Source organism: Solea senegalensis, linkage group LG10 (genome assembly GCF_019176455.1).
Source record: "Solea senegalensis isolate Sse05_10M linkage group LG10, IFAPA_SoseM_1, whole genome shotgun sequence".
NCBI classification, from domain to species: domain Eukaryota; kingdom Metazoa; phylum Chordata; class Actinopteri; order Pleuronectiformes; family Soleidae; genus Solea; species Solea senegalensis.
Genome location: NC_058030.1, coordinates 9,842,985 through 9,865,678, shown reverse-complemented (window position 1 = coordinate 9,865,678; position 22,694 = coordinate 9,842,985).

Here is a 22,694-nt window from a genome sequence, read left to right as displayed (position 1 = left end):
ACATACTATAATATGACTTTTTTGAGTGATTTTAGAAGACATACTAATCTATGACTTTTTTGTCATATTTTGTACGACATACTATGCTATGTCTTTTTTGAGTGATTTTGGACGACATACTACACTATGACCTTTTTGTCACATTTTGGACGTCATACTATACTACAACCTTTTTGTCACATTTTTGACAACATACTATACTATGACTATTTTGAGTGATTTCTCGACAACATACTAAACTATGACGTTTTTGAGTGATTTTGGATGACATACTAAACTATGACTTTTTTGTCACATTTTGGACGACATATTTAACTATGATTTTTTCGTCACATTTTGGACGACATACTAACCTATGAATTTTTTGTCACATTTTAGATGACATACTAAACTATGACTTTTTTGAGTGATTTTGGACGACATACTAAACTATGACTTTTTTGTCATATTTTGGACGTCATACTATACTATGACTTTTTTGTCATATTTTGGACGACATACTTAACTATGACTTTTTTGAGTGATTTTGGACAACATACTATAATATGACTTTTTTGAGTGATTTCGGACGACATACTTATCTATGACTTTTTTGTCATATTTTGGACGACATACTATACTATGACTTTTTGTCACATTTTGAACGACATACTAACCTTTAATTTTTGTCATATTTTGGACGTCATACTATACTATGACTTTTTTTGTCACATTTTTGACAACATACTATACTATGACTTTTTTGAGTGATTTCTCGACAACATACTAAACTATGACTTTTTTGAGTGATTTTTGATGACATACTAAACTCTGACTTTTTTGTCACATTTTGGACGACATACTTAACTATGAATTTTTTGTCACATTTTAGATGACATACTAAACTATGATTTTTTTGTCACATTTTGGACGGCATACTATACTATGTGATTTTTGAGTGATTTTGGAAGACATACTATACTATGACTTTTTCGTAAAATGTTGGACGACATACTATACTATGATTTTTTCTCCCCGTGTGTGCGTGGGTTCTCTCCGGGTTCTCCGGCTTCCTCCCACAGTCCAAAAACATGCAATGTGGGGAATAGGTAAATTGGACACTCTAAATTGACCATAGGAGTGAGTGTGAGAGTGAATGGTTGTTTGTCTCTAGTTGTGTGTGGCCCTGCGATGGACTGGCGAACTGTCCAGGGTGTACCCCGCCTATCGCCCGATGTAGCTGAGATTGGCACAGCACCCCCCGCGACCCTCTGGTGGAGGATAAAGCGGTTAGATGATGACTGACTGACTGACTGACTATACTATGTCTTTTTTGAGTGATTTTAGACGACATACTATACTATGATTTTTTTGAGTGATTTTGGACGACATACTATATTATGACTTTTTGTCATAATATAGTACGACATACTATACTATGACTTTTTTGAGTTATTTTGGACAACATACTAAACTATGATTTTTTGGACGACACATTGAAAATCATTCCTTTACTCAGACGTCCAAGACTTTGAGTCCTGTCGTGTTACAGTGAAAGTGTTTTGGACGACATACTAAACTATGACATTTTGTCAAATTTTGGACGACATACTAAACTCTGACTCTTTTTTCAAATTTTGGACGTGGACATGATTACCAGGATGACCTGGATATTTGCAACAGTGGCCAAAATATCAAAGGCCACAGTCCTCGTTAGTATAGTGGACAGTATCTCCATCTGTCACGTGGAATATGGAGGACACAACCTGACCTGTGTTTATCTTACTGCACACAGTGTGATAAACACAGTATATTTCCCAGTATATTAAGCTGAGCAACGTTACCATCAATAAACACTAGCTAGTTAAATATGTCTGTGGATTTGCACACATATATTACCATCTTTGAAAGAAGATAAACTTGAAACCAGACAAACAGAAAATGTAGCGTTAGTGGAGTAAAATTACCTTATTCCATACTGTGCCATCCTCTGACGAATTGTTCTCTCTCACACTTATCTATGCATTAAGTAATTTATGTATTTATTTATACTTAAGTCATGTTTATTCCTCCATACATTTAGGGAGAACCAGGGTCTTCTTGCTGTAAAAGCAAGAGTGCTAACCACTACAACATAATTACAAAATGGACATTGTGCTGAATTGACAAAAAACTAAAAACTAAACTAAACTCCTCAGGAAAATGTTTGGTGATGTGATAAATCAAGTGCAAACAGACAGATCTTTTCTCAACCAGCAGAGTCGGAAGAGCAGAGAAACATAGGTACTTCCAAACTTATTTTGCATTCCACAACCAGAGGATATGTCAATTTTGATGTGCAGTCTATGCTCTGGATATACAAAACACAGAGCTTCATACTCATCTAAGTTCGGGTTAGGGAGAGACCGTAGTGGCTGCTACATTTGAAAAGTAAACCTGTTTTGTCTGAAAGATCGAATATCAGTCAACGTTTTCAACAGTTAACCAAGGCCATATGGTGATATTTTGTTAAGAATTTCTTTACAATCCATTCATGGAATTCAAATCACAAGAGGAAATCTGGCTAGAGCCATCTCCACAAACAAACACCTGTTGCCTTTCTTTTCTTTTTTTTAAATGTGACATTCATTAATCTCACTGGGACAATTATTGTGCTCTATGTATTTCTCTACCCTCATTTCTGCAATATGTGGACATGCAATTAGAGAATACATACCATCCTAACATGATATATAGTATGAACTAAATGCTGATGTTTTTGTTTGTTAAGGATGATTGAATTTACTGCAGCTTTGACAAAAGGTACAGCAATGGTAAAAACCATTAGCACGGTCTGTGCTGCTCATGTTGCTGTCATAGTGATTACCCCACTGTTTCTGAAGCCCCTACAGCCTTGCAAGGAAAAAGCTCCAATGGTGCTGATTATCCTGGGTGAGCCTCCGAATCAGCAGGATGTTATTCCACCCAAAAACCCAAGCTTAACGAGCCTTCACCTTGACTAACCCTTCACCACTTGCTTCTGTTAGGGCACCAGTGCATTGGTGCTGTGTTATGTGAGTGTGTCTTTCTATTCATTCCAGCCGCCATAATTACTTGGCCTTAACGAGCAAGGTGATCCTAATTTACTACTTTACTAATTTGACAGTTAGGGATCTCTTTGACACGATCAAGAGAAAATAATGTTTGTTAAGAGTTTCACAAGCAACTCTGTGGCTCTGGAAGTTTCAAAGGGTAACAAATGAACCAATTTCGTATATACACTGGTTTGCAATATGCAGTATGTCTATATCATTATGTCAAACAACACCATTCCATGACACACATACTTGAAACAAAAAAGTATATGGACTGAAAATGTATACTTCCGCTGAATTGAAAAACCCTGTTTTTATTTTTTTTTTCCGCATAATGGCATAATGTGGAAAGCAGAATGGCTCACAAACAGTCGTTTTGTTGTATTGTTTTGTATGAGAGTGGCTCAAAAGTGAGCTTAAAGGTCCAGTGTGTAACATTTAGGACGGATTATTGGCAAAACTTTACTATAGTACTCATAACTATGTTTTTTTTTAAAGTGTGTAATTGCTGTGAAATAAAAACGTTTTGGTTTATGGATTAAATCGAACATACTGTATGTACTTTAGGCAGGAGCCTTGCTTAATGGAGGCCGCCCTCCTGTGCCATTAGGTTTCCACATCAGCTTGAATGGACAAACCAGCCGGAGCATGCATTTTGCATTTTGAAGCAGAACTTCACTACTCAAATAATATAAGCAACATCCAACCTACTACGCAAAGGCAACACAAAAACAAAACACACTTAAAGGTTATTGCAGTCTCATTAGACATCACTAATTCTTACACGCTGGACCTCTAAGACCCATGGTAACAAATGATTAGATACATTTCCCCAACAAAAATAGTTATTTAAATTTTTTTTTTAACTTTTAACATTATTTGTTCACTACTCTCTCCAAATAAAATGCTAATATTATGCCAATATAGATGGGCTGAGGCTGCCATGACATGTCTCCGTACTTGGTAATCTGAATTCACTAACTACTGACTGAGTGACAGTCTCTTTTTGCGTCCAGGCTGGGCAATCTCTCCTTCTTTTTTTTTTTTCGTCTCCCTCTAATTAGTCACATATTCGAAAGGCAGTGAGAAACAATCTAATTAAGAGAGCCTGACTCAGTTTGCCGGTGGAGAGGTCAGTAATGGAGGTAGGGAGAGTGAGGGGCAAAATACACAAGGAAGAAGTGGTGAGAGGTGAAGTCCTAATCTAAGACATTTATCTCTCCAGCTCCAAACCAATTAATGAAGCTCACCACACCGACATGCAAAAGACAGACAGATGCGAGAAGCGGCTTCCTCTCATGTTTGTTTATTGTGTATGTCTTAGTGTACATCCATACCTGTTGCAAAATTAATTCTGTTGAGATCTACCATGCTGCAGTGAGAGTAGTGATTCATTAGCACAATTTGATTTATGTGCATGAGCGGTTCCCTTTTTTTGTGAGGGTTGTATTGGTTTGTTTGTTATTTTCACCATTCACAAGGGCTTACATTTCATATTGTCTCTGGCAAAGTGTTTGTGTGGCTTGTGTTCAGGTCATCAGGGCATCTCCCCTTGTTTTCTTATGTCAACAAACAATCTTAGTTACTTAAATTATGCATGACTGAAAGCTAAACTTTGGCAGACTGTTTCCTACCACTATTATATTATTCAAGGTAAGACAGAAAATCAAATTGCTGATTCAGGAAGACAGGAAGAAGCTGCACCCAGCTGTTCACAGGACTTGCCCTTATAAAGAGACAAACACAAAAAATGTTGAAAACAGATATTTATCAATGAAAAGAAAGGGGCTGAACAGGTGGGAAATTGTTACATTAAATATTGGTAGTAAATGTTGCCACATGTAACTCACCACAAACACAATCATCATCATCATGTGTTGACAAACTGAACAGCCACCAAAACTATATGTCCTTTCATTATGGATCCCACTTCCATTCTCAAGTAATGGGTGTAAGAAACAAAGAAGGTCACTGTACTGCCAACTAATGGAGTTTCCACTGAATAGGTACATGTTCTATAGCAGTGGTTTTCTACACTTATGGCAATTAGGAGGTACGATTATGAATGAGGGATCCTCAAGGTCTACAAGGTCAGTTTCATGTACCAGAGTACTGGACATCATTGTGTTTGGTAATAACAAATCCACAACTGTAAAACCTTTAAATCTCCCGCTGGTTGATTTGTCCAACAACAATAGAAATGGGCAACAGCAGGTGAGAATTGTTCCCAGTGATTACAATGACCCACCAAGGTTAAAGGTGGCCAAAAACCTAAACGGAAAACAGGACGTTTAATCCAAATCACATTGTGGGTAGTAAATCCACAATAATTTGCGAGCCAAGTAAACAGCCAAAGGCATGTTCGATATAGTGCCAAATCATTGTGTTCAGGATCTAGTCAAAATAATTGCAAAAAGCAACAGAGAGCAGGAGAAAGATAGGGGAGAGCCTGTTTTGAAGAAAACTTGAGTTAACTGTTGACTGTCAGCTGTTATTTTGTTAACAAAAAAAAAACCTGAGACAACGAGGGTCTCAAAGGGGCGGAAAACTCCTGGTAAATTGCCAGAAACGTCCACTGAGGAATTTTGGAAATATTTAAAATCCACAGGATTTAATAATTATTATTTAATTCATGAGAATTTACTGATAATTTAGATAAACCTAATTTCTTTACATTTAGAGAAACCTTTTGCTGTCATAAGCAAACATACATGCAAAATGACACAATTAAATACACTGACATACACATTTATACATACATATATATACATAACAACAATGCCCATATCCAGGTCAGAACAAAAGCATCCGCATCAACTTACCAGTAGAAATTATTAGGAACACAGTCAACAGAAAGAAATATGCAAATATCCAGTATGAGACATCTTTGTTACAATTTTATCCTGACTTTCCAATAACCACTTTTCTCTCATACTGGGAAAAAAAGCCCAAGCTTATACCCTTAAAATAGCTTTGGTACAGTATACTGGGCTATAGTGGATCACTTAATGACCAAACCTTTAATCACAACAATGGAAATACAGGAAATATCTTAGAAGTAGTTTCAGTAAATATTTCATCATATGTTATGAGAATTTTGCAAAAGCAGGTCAGGAAAACATCAGACAAGACAGTTTTTTTTTACATTTATTAAATTATTTTTATATACAAGTAAACATCCCTCAAGTGAGCAACAACCCCATGCTGTGCCAGGACTTTCCCACATGAGGAGGCATAGGTGTTTTTGCAGGATGTGATTTCCATACTTCCAACACAAAAAATGGACTTATTGGGGTTGAGATTTGGAAGTGAATTGTAATTTGTTGCCATGGTCTACATTTAAAGGTCTGTACTATAGATTTTTTGCGACACACTCTCTCCTGCATTCATCATTTGTGAGTGGAGACATTGTGAATTTCTGAATATATTTGACCAGTTGCCATTACATTTCATTGACATTGCGAGCTTGGAGCGTCCACAACAAAACAAACTACTGCATAATTGTATGACCCACTGTCATGAAGGGCAAATGAGGAATATTGAATATGATGTCAACAGAAGTCACATTCAACTGGCATGTGGTAAAAGTGTTTGAAGTGCAAATCTGAAGAACAGTTGTGATATTAATTGTTAGAGTTCTGAGTTTACACAATGTCATCAAGTGATATCCTGCATCTCTTCACTTACTTTAAAAAACCTTACATTATATTAGTGCTCTCAAACGATTAAAATAGTCAATTGTGATTAATGTCATAGTTAACTCGAGATTAATCGCACATTTATATCTATTCTAAATGTCCCTTGATTTCTTTGTGTCCCATTATTTTTTCTCACTTTAATGGTCTTGTCAACATAGAAAAGTGGATCGGTTTGTTTTGTGCAAATGTTTTTTTATTGAGACAATATCTCTGTGCATATTTTGAGTTATTCCTCTTATTGTCCACTCAAAACGTAACGTTAGCCTACATAGAAAAAAACATTTGCTAGGCCAAAAAGAACGCTAATCCCACAATAAAAAAAAACTGACGCCGTTAAAATGGGTTTGCGTTAACGCCGTTACTAACGCGTTTAGCTGACAGCACAACATTATATAGTAAAAAAGTAAAAAATCTTACTTTGCAGTTATTTCTCTCGTAAAGGACGATTCTAAGTGCATGACCACACTTTATGGACGCATGTAGTATTTTTACCAAAGCAAGCTGTGTCACTCAAGAAACAACTGATGGAAGTTCTGGCAATAGAAAGCTGGGTGGGAACAGCTTGTGTTTTGGAGACAGCAAGCAGAAGGGTTAGCATGGGAGGGGAGCGCTGGGTTTGATAAATGAGGCTGCATGGCAGCTGCAGCACTAAACTGCTTTCCTGCTCAGCTGTGGTGACAATGTGATTAATATTTGCACGACATTAAGCTAATTCATCATGGCCACGTGCAAGCCTATGGGAGAATAGACTGTCACATGGGTGCCTGGTCTAAGTGAGGAGTCTGGGTTTGGCAAGTGGAAGCAATTACTTCAAGCCAAAAACAAACAAATAAATAAGTGAAATATATATCAGGGTGAGGTGAATCTGCCAGGCAGAGGATTTAGCAGGAGGAGAAAAGCTGAGAGTGAGAAAATGAGCACTGCTGAAAGTCACCATCAAGTTTATGATAAACATTCCAAACAAACGTGGCTCCAAAAATATGAAAATCAAAATAGAAAAGGCACATTGTTCTACAGTGAAATGAAAATTGAGATTCCTGTCAGTTCTGACTTGATTAAGTCTTCTTTATTGCATTGGTTTGACTGCACCACACAGATGCTGTGGACATAACAGTAGCACTGTACAGAAATTAAAGGTCCATTAACACTACAACAGCAGCTAAAAATAACTTTCTTTTTTCACCTTTTTGGATAAGGAAGGCAATCATTTGCCCTGGAGTCGCTTATACATGATTATCCCAAAAATATCCAGTATCAGGGTTTGCCAGGTGTTTCACCATATTTGATTTGTCAAGTATGAGAGTGTGGACAGTGGAGATGACATTGACTTCGAAGTGGCAAAGAAAAACCTATCTAGTGAGCAGACGTAGTGTCCTGAACCTGATTTGATCTCCGAGACGGATTTAATTCCTTCACATTCTCACCAGCCAGTAGGTTGGCTGAATATTCCTGCAACAGGAAAATCAGTGGGTACGGAAATATGGAACAGAACTCAATAGGTCTGTTGTACAATTCATATTAGACTGGGATGCCTCTCCTATAGTCCTATGTCTGTCAGTAGTCTATGTCTTTCACCCCTTGTGCAAAGGGACAGATCATCCAGACGGCTGCCACTTGGCGCAGAGTCTGTCTCCTTGGCCAGTAACCAGTTTTAAGATCCTCCTGCTGTCAAGAGTCGATGAAAAGAAAGAAATAGCTAGGGCAGTTACTTCTCCTTTAAGATCGTTTGGCTCGTTAACGAAATGAATCCGCTCCCAAGCTGCTCCCTCAAACTGCATAAATACATGCAGTACATGCATACATCATTGACAAAAAGTGACACAGCAGTATTCACAGCAGTCACACTTACGTTGTGCTGCTTTGCCTTGCAGTGAGGAATTGCAGTTGGACTTTGTATAGCCAAGCCAAAGAAAGATGTCCGAAACAAAGACTGAGCTGACTCAGCTACTTTTGAGTTGGTATCATGATAATGCGACATGCATGTCACGCTCATTTCCACGAGAATAGTTCGAGAATAGGTTCCTTCCATCAGTGGATCCACTCAACACAGTTTCAGCTGTGGTTGTCAGTGAGAGACAACGTTAGTGTTTAAATAAATGGTTGAGTGGAGGGATGGATTTCAAAAAAAAACAAAAAAACAGATGAGTGTATCACACAGGTGAGGAAATCCCTGAGGAGAAGCTGTTCATGAAGGACCAAAGACGTCTCTATCTGCTGTAGAAACTGAGGTCCACTAGAGTGTGCAGGACACTGTTAGGAATCTTGCAGTGTTCTACACCATGGTCCGCTGGGCGGTGGGAGATGGGGTGATGTACCGAGAGACAGGAAAAAGACTGGACATCATGGACAACAATACTCACTCCCCTGCATGACACTGTGATGGCCTTAAAGCAGCTAATATTGGATAATCATCACATTTGTCATAACACAGGGATGTCTGAATACAGCCAAGTAACAAGTGGATGCAACAGAATACCAATCAATATGAGGCAAACCACACTACCTTTGTATATAGAAGCTTTCATTCAATCATCAGTAATACAATTTGAATACTAATCGTTTCAAAGGAACATTTTGATTTGTTGCTTGATCTAAATTGCATGCAGTACAACCACTGTGTTGAGAGGGTGGAGAGTTTTTAGGTTGTAGGGGATAATCCTGATGAAAGTTGTGGATACACTACAAAAAATAAACAACAAAAAGTGATACGAGTCACTTGGGCACGCATAGGGGACTACAATTTTATCTCATGGCAAAACTAAAACAACTTCACATCCTAAAACCGTCGCAAAAGGAGCTCCTCCGACATCACACGTTCATTGTGCAGCCACATCAAACACTACTTCAGTGGTGACAAAGGACCACAGCTTGATCATTAACATATTGCTTTTGCATGCCACTGAACATCCAAGCCAATATAGTTGAAATCCCCACTCAGAAAAAGTGTTCATATTGATAACAGGCTTCTTTTTCTTATTAAGTATGTGCATAAGGAAACACCAAGGCTACAGGATGAGTCCAGAAACATTTATGGAGGAACAGGCATTTTCAGCATCAGACAGTCTGCTTATTATGACCCTGCTGTAGAAGAACCCAGGTGGATGGAATAAATCAATGTTAAGAGAACAGAGAAAGGAAGATGTGTTCATGTGATCTGGTGAAGAATTAATCCCGACACAGGCACAACTGTACGGCATGTGTTGGCCAGTATATAAAACAGTATTATAAACAGCATAAGAGAAAAAACACAGCACACTGAAATTACTTTTCTTCTAATTTTCATGCATGAACCGAGCGTCTTGGTTATGACTTCCTCAGGTTAACTTAGTATTTCAAACAGCTTGTAGCTGGACCCTTTGCCAAGTGAGGCAAATTATATCTATACAAGAAAATACCCTCAAAGTTCTTTATGAAGTCTGCACAACATACATCATCATCGATCTGCAGTATAATGTACCCATTGTATAATTTACATTAGTCATATGAGGGCACAGAATATGTGGCAGCCCTATATTCTCTACCTGGGGCCAAACAGGATGCGTGTGCATCGCTGCATCACTGATCTCCTGCGTCTCACACAGCTTTATTGTTCAGACAGGGAGTGCAGCTGCAGAGCTTTTTAATATTCAACATCTCTGTGCTTGATTAAATGCTAGGACTCTTCAGTATGAAGCCACATATCCCTCAGTCCTGCAAATATTTCATAATAAAGCTTGAAAATCAATGGATTCAGGTCCAGGGCATGTTTTATTTGTGACGTACGCAACAGTTGGAGTTAGATGTTGAAACTGCGATCATATTTACTATTGTGGGGTCTCACAGAGGCATGGTGGTCATTTGAATCAGTTAAAATAATGTGTGCCTGCATGAAAAACAAGACATTCTGTGATGCAGACATGCCGCATATGCCTCCAGTAAAGGCCCCGGCCTAAGAAATAGCAACATATAATGGTGAGATTGCAGATTATAACAAATGGAGGAGTCCTCCACTTACCTCTCCCTTTCCCAGGTGCATCAGGTAAACACGGTGGCCTTCGCATATGAAAACGTCTTTCTTCGTTTGTGTAGTAATCTGTGTTTCATTGTCTTTCTTTGACAAATGCGTTTCATGTTTATAATTCACATGAGATAGAGTGTTATAACACTGCCATAACTATTTACACAGAGGTTTATCATACCAACTTGACATTAGCCACTGGGTCATAGTGTTAGCTACCGTAAAAATGCCATGACAGGCTTTCAACAGTGTAATAAACTGTTATTACTCTTGAATGCTTTTACGACACACAAATCCCTTGCATAATTAATTGCTGTTACGTCATACGGAGCGGTTGAGTACGTGAGAAAACATGGTGAAATCGCAGCACTCATAAAGAATAATAAAGGGCAATTCATATTGATGGCGGTTACACAAGTCAACGAGCTCGTCATCTACAAACAGTTTTAAATCACCCACATCTATTTGCAATAAGAATCAGACAAGCTCTGTTAGACACAATTGTCCACTTTACACTTTTTACTCATACACATTCACAATGAGATGCACATCAGCCGCCACAGGAGCCATCCCCTGACATACGGGAGGGCGCCGGATTTGCTCGGTTGCGGCTGCTTTGTCTCAAACATTAACTTCTGATGCTTTGACATCAATGAGGATATGTTGACACAGAAAAGACCCTGGCAGGAGTGCCGGCATGTACAGTACATCAGTTGTGACCTTTTGCAAAACAAGATGGAAAAAAAAAAAAAGAGGATGTGCTGTTAAAAGCAGCAAATGTGACAAGCTGTGTCACATTCAATGGCGTTAAGAGGATAGCTGGCATGCCGCAACAGTTAAGCATCTGCCTGGCGTCTGACACCCGGCAATTCAAAATCGGAAAAGCTGCAGCAAAAGAAAATTCTAAGAGAAAAGAATGTTGACAACTTAAACATGAGCCTCATCTGTCAGTCTGCAGTCGGAACAGTTTCACCGCAGCGACGCTGGAGACAGTTCAATATGCAATGAAACATTGACGTTCACTCAATGTTATATTCAGCTGGGGTAATGAGGCCGTAGTGGTAAAAGAGGGAATTGGTCTATTTCCTCTTTTCTATTGGTGCCACATGCAAACATAATTCTCTGCGTAAAAATAAGGTCAGTAATTCAAATTGTCACAGAAAGGCAGCGAGGATATCTGCCGTCACATGTCTTGCCTCCTTTTAACACATTGCCAGCAGATGCTTTAATAGGACTAGCAGAACCTAATGGGTTCACTTTGTAGCCAGTATATACTCACTATTAGACATATACTGTGTGTAGTCTGCATCTAATCTACATTAGCACTGCAGCAGCGATCGCAGCCTGCAGTGTGTTACTGTGTCGACCTTAGTCAGCAAGTTGTGCCACCACATGCAAAGAGACAAATCTCTCCATAAATGCAAGGAATGTCCGTCGTCTGACTGGTAATCGCATAATTGTGCAACGGAACGGGATATCCGGGTACATTTAGCATTCTGGTAGAAAGTTTCATTTGCAAACAATTACGTTCTACATTACGTAGTTCAAAATACAATCACTACCACTCTCTACTCTTAGTTTGTTCTTGTTGTAGAACATATGCCATTCGGCAGGTGTGTTTTTATCTAACATAACACACAATAACGCATGCTTTTATATGTTCTGTGTATATATACATACATATATATATATATATATATATATATATATATATATATACATATATATGCATATATATGCATACATATACATATATATATATATGCATATATATAGGTGATATATATATATATATATATATAGGTGAGAATTTGTGATGTATACAGATGTGCCAAACGTAAATGTAACTAAGTCTTACAAACTTCTCGATTTCAGATGAAAAAAATGCCTTTCATACATGTCCCTGGTGAAGAGCCTTGATTTGTATGCATCTTCTATGACAAAAGTGATATACTTGAGTAGGTTTTAACAGCACTGAATAGAAACGCTGTTTATTGGGAATAATCCGAGATATGGTGGAGGAGCTGGATTCATGCTGTGGACTGTGTGAGACTGATATGGACTGAGAGAGAACATCACAAGTCTCTGAGCCAGGTTTTCTCTGTCAGCCAGCGATCCCTGCAGCTTGCCCTAGGGCCTGTTGGCAGGGAAAGTTACCAAAGCTTTCCACCTGCAATGCCATGTTGATTACACAGCAGGAAGAACGAGAAGAGGTTAGTGATCACATTCTCTTTCACTCTCACTTGCTGGCTGAATTATTCTTTTTGTTTGTCCCTCATTGTGACTCCTTCTCTCTTTTCCAAATCCGTCCATATTCAAACCTCCCAACAGGAAATGAGTAAGAAAGGGTCAAGCCTCTAAATACCAATTGTCTTGAAGGCTTAGCACATCTGTCAGAACCTGCCAGGGGTGGTTGAAATAGTCATGGTTGCCATGACAACGGCTCTGCCACTTTGCCGCCTGTGAGAGTCCTAAGGGAGATGAGACGGCAACACCTCTCTCACCATCATCAGGGTATTTTCTCATCATGATGTTGAGGAGAAATGGTCGTGCAAACTAATAGTACGGTGGAGGTCATTTCACTGAATCTGCCTGATTCTAGCAGTGAAGTGACCAGGTATGATTTAAGCTCTGTTTATGGATCTTTACCCTTACTCTGTTCAGATAAGTGTCATTCTTCCATCTTATGTCATGACCTCCTGTGAGGATGTGCAGCGCCAAATTCGCCCCAAATGAAAAAAAACGTACAAAAAGAAAACAAGCAGCATCTGTCATTATGGTTCCTTGTTTTCAAAGTTCAACAGAAAAAGAAATAACTATCTACTCAACAAGCAACAAGAAGACAGTGGTATTTTCTCTACAAGCTGACATGCTGGTAAGCTTCTGTATGAGGGCTGAAAACAATGTCTGGCACTACTCTGCTTGGCTGATAAAAGCAGTCTCCTGTGCTGTGTATTTCTTCCTCTAATTGGGCCAACCCCAATACTCAGGCTCTCCGTGGCTTTACCTCTCTGACTGGGGGAACCAGAGGATGGGCAGCACAGTGCAGAGTAGGTGGCAGGGTGATTGGGGGATTTAGGAGAGGTGGATTCAGGAACATCCAGAGGGTATAATTACCAGCAAATCTGTGCACACCTACTGTCGTGGTATTGATGGATTTTGTGGACTGGTATTTGTTATCGGGTGGCGGGGCTGTTGCACTCTCTCATTAACACTCCTCACCTCTGAAGAAGAAAGCGGTGAAGTAAACAAGTGAGAAGAAAAACTGTTTTTTACACCAACAGTCACAGAATGTGCTAATATACACACACACACACACACACAGCTTACCGGTATGCGTGCGTGAGCAGTCGCAACACATGCGAGTTTTCATTAATCCAAGAAACTCCCTGTAAACGCAGAGTGATTTCCATTAGAGTTATTCCGTCCGCCCCTTCACACGCCCACTCGCTCAGTGCATCTGCAATGTATGCAGGGCTGCTATCTATCACACATCACATGCTATTTCAAGTTTAGTTATTTCAAGGACCTTCTGGTCAGAAGACAACCAAATCTACATTCTCCTACCCCTGCCTTTGAAATGTAATGCAGAAGTCCACTTTATGGACAAATGTCTTTTTTATCTCAATCAAGAGAAACGATCCCCCTTTGATCTGGCCTCAAGTTTTATTTGAGCCATGGCTTTTCTGCTCGGCTGAGGGCCTGATGAGAACAATGAATGTTCTAAATGAATAATGGTGGTTCAACAATATTGCTGCATGTCTGTCCCCGGCTTCCCTCACCAGCTGTCTTTTGTATTTAATATAATATAAATATATAAACCGTTGCGACTGTTAAAATACCGCGTTGAATGACAGTCAGTCCCCACACTGTACCACTGACATTTTGTCAACACAATCAGGTGCAAGTTTGGGAAACAATTCTAAAGTGTTGTTACGCATACAAGATGAGACACATGAAATCTTAAAACCTCACCAAGCACTTTGTAAGGGACACGTGTAGGTGTCAGGGAAGCATGCTCAGGCCGGATGAAGCTGATGGAAATTTACGGCACGTCGGCACAACTGCTGTGAGCAGAGAAGCAACTCACGACGCACAACACGTCAAACGTTGAGGCACATGAGCTACAACAGCAACGACCACATCAGTTACAACTCCTGTAGGCCAAGGACAAGAACCTTGGGATTTTTGGACACAGTTAAAGCTGCAGCCTGGTCTGATAAATCTGGATTTCTGCTGTGTCTGCACATCTAATACTCCGTGTTTAATGTCTGGATCCACGACCTCTCTTTGATCTCTGACATAAAGTGGATCTTTTATTTTAAATAATTATCAGTGAATGTCACACAGCTGACCGTGTGCATCCCGCCATGGCCTCAATTTACCATCGACTGACCGTTTCCTGACAGGATAATGCACAATATCACAGAGCAGTTGTTTAATGTTGCAAGCAAAGAACGGCCCTTTCCTGTATAGCGGGTCATTCTTCATAAAAGCATGCAGATGATCTCTGTCATTCTTGCTGTCTCTAGTATAGATGAGCACAGCTTGTTTTTGTGCCAGAGTCAGTCAAAAATCTTTCTCCCTGTGGTCAGAGAGTGTGTACTTCAGCTCTCTCTCTCTCTCTCTCTCTCTCTCTCTCATGTGTCTCTCCTTTGCTGCCTCAGCTTTTTTACAGTTGATCCAAACAGAGAGAAGTTTCTTTTACATTCCAGAATGGGTTATTACACTTTAATAGGTTCATTCTCTCTTCTTCAGTTTTAAATTATAATCCGTTTTAAAGGTTCTTTTAGTTTTTTTTTTCGGAGTGGTAAATAACAGTATTTGTAACCTTGTGTTTCTGTGAGCCATTGTTTTTACTGCATACATCCAAATCACCTTCAAGTGCTTTCATACAAAAATTCTGGATTGATGTGTTGCCAGGGCGAATGATGCAATTTTAGCTATAGGACATTAGGCATGTGACGATATAAAAACGTACCATCAAGGTTATCCTCGCAGATAGGTACACATCATACAAAAAAATGATAAGGAATGATGCAGCTCTCTATTGTGGCACATGAAAAAAAAAAGTCACAAGGACTGTATGTTGTCGAGTTAGACAGTATTTTTCTGTCCACACCTCATTTTAAAATCAATGGACAATGACAAGGGTTTAAGAGAACGATGTCATGAGTATGACACAGATGGCCTCACTTTGAGCTCAGTTACACTCACTGCAAAATGAGCCTTTAATCAAAAAGCTGTGTCTCCTGTCTGATGTGTTTAATATGTAACATGTACCTGATAAACCACTGATACATTCAGTTGGTTGCTGCTCTCCCTTTGTTTCACTTACTAGCCAGTTTGATGCAGCTTTATTGTTGGAGAACATCTGTATTTTTTTTTTTTGCTGAAGTCATTATGATAAGACAAGCTTGAATCAGACGACAAGGTCTGAATAAAGATGTGAGAGTAGTTAATAAAAGTGTGTCCATCCTTGCAGCAATTAACTTGACACTGTACTCCAGGGGCACTGTTTACATGGCAGCATCAGGTCTAGTGGTTGCAATTAACATCTTGTGACTTGATGTTACGTCTTACATTTTTAATAAACCCATTACAAACATGGATATTGTTGTTCCTCATCTATCTTAAGCTTGCCACAGGGATATTTCATTGCTGAGTGTAACACAGTTCATGCCTGTTTTGCAATATTGTTAAATCTACCAAATTTATGGGCCCATTATACAACACTGCAAAGGACGAGACACCTTCTACAGCATTTATGTGCAAAATATAAATTGTTTTGCTCACATTTTCCATGAATTGCAGTAAAAGATATAAGATTTTTCCTGTGCAAACAAAAAGCTATTTTCTCACATCTTTTAGAATCTGTTTTGGTGAGCACTACAATAATCTATGCACCTGGCATATGAGACATATTGAAATGCTGATTAAAGTGTTGAGATTATTGTGCAGGTGTGCAAGTTTTAATAGAGTGTGCTGCTGGAATGTCCACCTGACCGGAACGTTTATTTCACCACTATAAACCACCTGCAACCAAGGTTATAATAGTTTTGGATTTGTCATTAGTTTTAGTTTGTATTTAGTTTTTTAGTTTTTTAGAGCGGGTTTGTTGGTCTTTTGGTTTTGTTTTTTGGAAACAAAAGTTTTTTGTATTTGCTAGGTGCAAGATTGATTCAAAAAGGTCATAATAAATAATGTGTCATTATAAACCCAACAAAATGTGTATTTGGACAGATAAGCAACCATCCTTGAATCAAATATAAAAGTAGCCCGAAGTGTAAAATGTGCATAATCATGCTGAGGTTGGATACAGTTTTTAAATAATAATAATTAATAAATATAACAATGTACCCTCATGAGAAAAAAATAAACACACTTCACATGAACACAAAAGGCTTGTGTATGAAATGAATGAACAAAGACGAAAACTAAGCACATTTTTAGTTACAATTTTAATTAGTTTTGTGAACACACTATTCACTGTCAGTGAACAGCGTTGTGTTGTTGTTTTTTTAATTCTTTGTTTTTATTTTTGTTTCAGTTTACACATTTTTTCAATTTTAGTTCTCATTATTCCATTAGTTCTTTACTATAATAACCTTGCTGCCACCGTGGTTTAGAGAATTTGGCAGTGCATTCAACAGGACTCATATCTGTAGACCGTGTGTAACCATGACAGCAGGATAGGGGTTCGGGGTTAGGGGTTAGGACACCAAATCAGGTGTATTCACCTGAGAAACCATCTGAGCTCAGCCACGCAGACAGCTGACCAAACAGTTGCTTTGCAATGAAGCAGAATGTCTGCACAAGCAGAAACAGTCTCAGGAAAGCTCTGAACCTGACTGCAGTCCAATTCCTGATCAATGTCCTGCAACTTCTCATAGCTATTGACGAAGACCGGACCAATATTCCACAGGCCACAATCAATAACTTGATCAACTCTACTTAAAAATGCGTGAGGCAAATAGTGGTCGTACTGACAGGCTTTCTTATGTGAATGTTTAGTGGGTGTTTCTTTGGCTTTTTTATTGTAACACGTCCAAGGCACACCTGCACAATTATCATTATCATTCTTTAATCAGCATCAACCTCAATGGTTGCAATTAACATCTCGTGACCTAATGTTTCATTATGCATTTTTAATAAACGCGTTGGGAAAATGGGTATTGTTGTTCCGCATCTTAAGCTCGGTGCAGTGATGTTCATTATTGGTGGTAACGCCATTATCATCATCATCACAATGGTGGAAATAAGTGTGAATGTGTTATGCAAACACCAGCAATGATTACCACTATTAGCCATGTGGAATAAATGTGTGAATAATGAGCTGCACTCACATCAGGACGTGAACTGGTCACAGTGCAAACTGAGCAGTGAGCTCCAGCGCGTTAATGAAATTGTGTCCGCCGTTTTATGGCACAACACCACTAATACATATATCAGCGTGGGACATTCCTGACCACGAATGATCCTATCTCACTGTTATCACCCTCAGTGCTGCATTTGTGGGTGAAGGACACCGTGAAAGACTGCAGATAGTCATTGATCTGACGCCTTTGACTGTGAAAATGCAATTAGAGACTTGGCCTTGTCTCTGCGGGTGGTTATCACCAGCACATTCACACGTTTAAATCTGGATACACACATTCATTATTATTTCACTAATTAATCGGGTCTGATTGCAGGGACTTCATGACGGCAAAGAACTGATTCCAATCAAGTGCTTCTTACATTCTCTTCAATAAATAACATTGCTATGTTTTTTGTTTTTTTTTATCAAAGAATAATTTTGCCTTGAATCTGTGTGAAAAAAAACTACTTCCTGAAACGTTGGACACATTAAAGAGGAAGATGAGAATTTGGGTTGAGGTCAACTCCTGGATAAAGTATTCATGTGCACCCTCTGAACTCACTCCCCTTTGTTCCTGCTTTAATTTAGAGATGTTGTAGGTTTTCAAATGACACATCCTTTCAACCATTTCCCCGACTGCTGCATCTATAGTGCATTATTGCAACACTCAGAAGGGACGAGAACATGTCGTGTCTACTGACTGTTAACGTCTGGTTCTCTGTATCAAGTCATAAAACATTAAAAACATAATGCCCCCTATGTGTCTATGAATGTTTAGAACTGCTGTATCCACTGAGGGCTGACAGACATGTATAAGTGTGAATAACTAAAACAAATGGCAGGAAAACGTGAGTTTGGACAGGCACAGTCGGCTGTGAGTTAAAACTGCTGCAAACCTGCTCTAAAAATACTGTTTGGAAAGCTTTGAAAGATGATGATGATGATGATGATGATGAATATTATTGCTTACCAAGGGCCAATAAAACTTCCAAGTTGTTGCCGACTAATCAAGTGTTTTCACTGTAGTTTGACAATTTGGGAAATATGAGATGTCAGACTTTGGGGAGCTTAGCCCAGAAGACTCACTCTCATGTCGGTCTGCTGAATTTTCAGACAGCCGCTCGTTTGTTTTGCACAGACACTGAAAAAAGAGGAGATTGTTGTATTGAACCAGCTTGATTGCAATCGCTCCATGTTTACCAGTAACCCCCTAGAAGCTCCACATCTGATTTCTTCTCTTTGAACTATTTCCAAACTGAGTATTGTTACTCTGCGGCGAGGCTTGGACTGTGATTACAGGTCTTTATTTTGTGCCAATTTTTTGTTTTAAACATTAACGTTTCTGAGTGAGTGATTGCTGCTGCCTGTAGGTCTAACACCAAGTTACAAGCGAGACCTGAAAGCAACATTAAAATGTATTTTGTTGTTTTTAGGTGCTCTTGTTTAACCCACCAGCTCCAGCTGTCAGTCACCAGTGGACACTGATGTACAGTGAAACAAATCTCTGAAACGGCTCTTCCACAGCTGTGGCTACTGTTGTGGCTGTTTCCATTTTCTGTTACATTGTCTTTTGCCCTATTCAAGACAGAAAGTACAGAATATACAAGCTTGTCACAGAGTGACACAGAGTGCTATAGAGCTAAAGCTACAATGTGTAAACAAGGGCTACAGATTCTTAGTAGCACTGGTGCTCCCTACTAAACATTCTAGAGGCACAAATGATAAAAGGTCCACTTGAATGAACATGCAGTGCAACCCATGCATATTTTCTGGCACTAGTAATGTGCATTATTATTTATTATTATTATTATCATTATTATATGTGTTATTATTATTAGTAGTAGTAGTATTATTATCATCATCATCATTATTATCATTATCATTATCATTATCATCATTATCATTATCATTATTATTATTATTATTATTATTATTATTATTAAAGAAACATATAGGTCTATAGTAACCTGGTGATGTAATTAACAAACATTTGAATGCATACATTTGCAGTCACCATCAGCTGTCAGAGTCCTTCAGACCATCAGAGTCTTTATATTCCCATGTTACCACTGACTCATATGCTTATACACTGTGTACGAATGCTGCTATTGAATTCACTCTGATTTCCAACGTGACCCTTGAAGTCAGCGAGTGTCAGCACGTCTTCAAAACGTGACGGACACGTATTGAATTTCATTGCCATTTCAGCCGCTACCTCAGAGCAATTGGCTCAAATTTGCACAATCTGCAAATCCACCGTAGCGCTTGTCCCTGCATTGTTTATGCTTCAGTGTTGGTGTTTTGTTTCAGGTTTAAAGTTGGAGTTGAGTTTTCCCCGCTAATACTGGGACCGCACCAACAACAGTACATGGACTACATTAGTTAATTTTGTTTCATCATCTGAGCTATAAAAAACTTTAGCAGCAACATAAGACCACCTGCTGATTGCTCATTTGAATTGTTTGCATTAGAAATTCATGGCACAGGAAGGTACAGGAATCAACTTCTCCTTTTTCATAAATTGATAAATGGATAGTTTATCTCTCTCTATCTAGGTCACTTACCCTCGCACCCACATGCACAGACCGACAGGTACAAACATACACACTTGATGAATGATGATTTAGTTAGGGATAACATGATGAAACATTTAGCAACAAAGGGAGAAGAAATGTTTTGCCTAAAAGGAGAATAAGGGTGCTTTCGTACTGAGTTTGTTGTTCCGAAATAAGGGCCGTTTCTGGGCTGAGACCGTCTGGAGAGGGTGGTCTCAGTTCGGTTACAGTGTGTACACAATTTACGAGTAGTATCCAGCTGCATTTACCCACGAACCGACAGAGCTGTTGCAACAGTGCCACTGCCAGATTCAAAGCAGAGGTGTCTGGATGCAGCAGCAGTGCGTCTTTTTATCATCATCACAGACGTTTTCTCGACATTGCCTAATAGTTCACTCAAATTGGAAATGCTCAAATACCGAAACACTGGTACATCACCAGAGCATGTCGTGTTGAGGGCATGTCGAGTCTAGACTGCAGTGTGAAAACCTATCAAAGTAAGGTTAAAGTGCAACACTGTAACATATTACTACTTACCGTCATAGGGTGAATTCAACTCTACCAATAAATACTTTCAATTTGAGTGGCCATGAAACTGTGTTTAAAGTTCTGCTTAGGTCTCTTGTTGACCAAATCAGTGCAGATTTGAATCTTACAAGACCTCCAAACTTTATTTGTCAGATATCAAGGTCCACTTTAGGATTCTTAAAGTGCATCATCTTACTCTGAGTGTCATCGGTGAGTTGGAGTTTCTCATGCATTTAAAATGATAGTCATTTTCTTGACACTGATTTTTCATTCTTAATAAATTATAGCGTTCTACCTTGAATATATTCACGCCATTACTAGAGAGAGCTTAATATCCGCTCAGAAAACTTTTTCGAATTTAACACTTCAAAATGTTCTCTGCAACATCAAGATGCTGCAGTGGGGGGTGAGAGGAATATTGTTTACTCATGGTTCATTCGTTTTTTGAAAGGTGTTTTTTTTTTTCCCCCCTTCAGGCACACTCCATGCGAAGTTATGCTTTTCCTTTTTCTACTACCTGCAATTAGCCTTGTATATTAAAGTGCTTGCTGATGTTTGACTAATGGTGAGTATCTGTCACACCATGTGAGGCAGGTTTGCTGTATGTTGTTCAAGAAACGTACTGAATCTATCGATGCAAATCATTAAAAAACACTTTTAATGAGAGGGAAATGTTGACAGTGTCTTTCATATCCATCTTTTTGCTTGTTACAGCAATGATGCATTAATATATTAGAATACTGCAATGTAATGTAATGTAATGTAATGAATAGAAAAAAAAACATGTTCGTTACTAAACACTACCTGTTAATACATTGCTATCAGTTTCCTCTTATTGATAAAGATCAATGTATTATTTCTGATTTACAAGACGAAACAAAACACATCTTTAGCACTCTGTAAAAAGAAACAATCATGCCATTCTACTCATCAACTCATCTCTTACAGGTATAGCAGCATATTTCAGTAGCAGTATAGTAAGTAAGTGTACTTAAGTGTTTTCGGTTGAGTTGTGTTCGACACAAAACTACAAACCAATGTGTGTTAGCAGCAGGAAACACAACGCACAGCTGACGGAGGCAGCACCATGGAGACCATGGAGACATTGTTAAAGTCAATTTCCTCTTTCAACCTCAGTGGTGATTGAGCAATTTGAGATTGTGTTGGAACGGTGCAGGTTAGAATGTCAGTGCAGAAAAGATGCAGAGTAAGCGAGTGGGAGGAAGAAGAGATTGGTGCATTCAACAAGATGTCATGTTTCCATCCCTGCAAATCAGTGACAAAGCTGATTAAAAAAAAAAAAACATGTTTTACAGAATCATTTGGGTTGGGTTGTGGGTTTTTCAACCAGAATAAAAAATGTTTTGCTCCGATATTCTTATGATGTAACACAAACAATCTGGAGAGAGAAATACGCAGCTTATAGGAACCAAGACTGGCCCAATATTCTTTAATAAAGTATGTATTGCATTTTGCATTCATGGTGAAATGATGCAATATTTG